Source organism: Nestor notabilis, unplaced genomic scaffold, assembly GCF_000696875.1.
Source record: "Nestor notabilis isolate BGI_N333 unplaced genomic scaffold, ASM69687v1 scaffold11175, whole genome shotgun sequence".
Taxonomy (NCBI): domain Eukaryota; kingdom Metazoa; phylum Chordata; class Aves; order Psittaciformes; family Psittacidae; genus Nestor; species Nestor notabilis.
In genome coordinates, this window is record NW_009928912.1 from 36,084 (window position 1) to 37,477 (window position 1,394).

Genomic DNA, 1,394 nt, shown 5'->3' on the forward strand with positions numbered 1-1,394 from the left:
CAGGAGGAAGCAGAGACAGGACACCTGACCCAAACTGGCCAAAGGGGTATTCCATACCACAGCACGTCATGCCCAGTATATAAACGGGGGGGAGTTACCCAGAAGGCCCAGATCGCTACTCGGGTCGGGCTGGGTATCGGTCAGCAAGTGGTGATCAATTGTATCCTCTCCCCTTGTTATTCCTCTTATCATTATTATTGGTAGCAGTAGTGGTTTGTCTTATACCTTAGTTACTGGAGTGCTGTTATCTCAACCCGTGGCAGTTACATTCCTCCGATTCTCCTCCCCACCCCTGCAGGAGCTGGGGAAGGAAGAAGCGGGGGGAGTGAACGATCGGCTGCGTGGTTCCGAGTTGCCGGCTGGGCTTAAACCATGACAATATGGTACTTAGTACTAGCTATTATTAAATACTGGACTAAATCAAAACCCCAGGTCAGAAAAATCCTGACCTGGTTTTGCCATGCAAATCCAGATCTGTATACAAACTTTGTGTCTGATCGTATTGTTATAAGAGACTGAACCAGAATCCAAACCTGACAGCCAGCTGAACTACGGCACAGTAAAAAGCTAGTTCTGCTCATCTGGCAGTGCTCTAGGATCCTGAGGTACCAGGACTGTTAAGGAAGTCACGAGTATAACACATCTAAAACTATAGGTCAGATTCCTTTCTTCACAAGTTCAGCACTTTCATGTATTCAGCTAAGTCTTAGGAGGGCCAAGCAAATGTGTAATCAACCAAGTTTATTTTAGAATCAGCCACTCAGTAAGCAGCTCAACTGGGCAAATTGGGCAACAGCCACTGAAGAAATTAATTCATACCATTCTTTTCTTAAATTATGCTCTGACTCTTTTTTGCTGAGCATTGACCCATTAAATCTTGCAGCAAATTAACAGTCAATCAATAGCCTCTACAATTCTTTAGCTCTTTATTCTTCCAGAGCATTAGTTAAAACTTACCTCAATAACGTCTGAGAAAAGTATTTCAGAGTATTTGCAATGTCAGTTCCAGAGGGCACAGGGTAAATGTTGTGGAGAACCCGGTTGTGGTATTCCTGAAGGTATCGGATTTTGGAAGCAACTACATGAAAAACAAACACAGAAACTTTCATTTAGTTTTTTTGCTGACTGACAGAATCACATCTGTGATTCTACTGCTACTACTGATTCTACCTACTACTGCTGATTTTCTTTTTTTTATTTAAGAATTAAACGGTGTAAAATAGAAAAGTCTCTCCTTTGCTTCTATTTTGACTGAATAAATTGAACACTCCAATGCTAGAGTGCCAAGGGGAAAGCATGGAAGTGAATGCCTGCACCTGTATTAGTGCTAGAAAATACAAATAATAAATAAATAAATAAACAAACAAACCCTAAAAAAACAACCACAAAAATGT

At 41.3% G+C, this 1,394-nt stretch overlaps 1 protein-coding gene across 1 annotated transcript in view; it reads right to left on the bottom strand.

Moving 5' to 3' along the window:
• The window catches only part of LOC104405903 (protein unc-79 homolog), a gene marked incomplete at its 3' end in the record, with an annotated part of 35,663 nt that extends 34,593 nt beyond the window's left edge, over positions 1-1,070 (bottom strand). The window contains exon 1 of the mRNA XM_010014747.1: positions 958-1,070. The remainder of the gene's footprint in view (positions 1-957) is intronic.
• Positions 1,071-1,394: the final 324 nt, after the last annotated feature.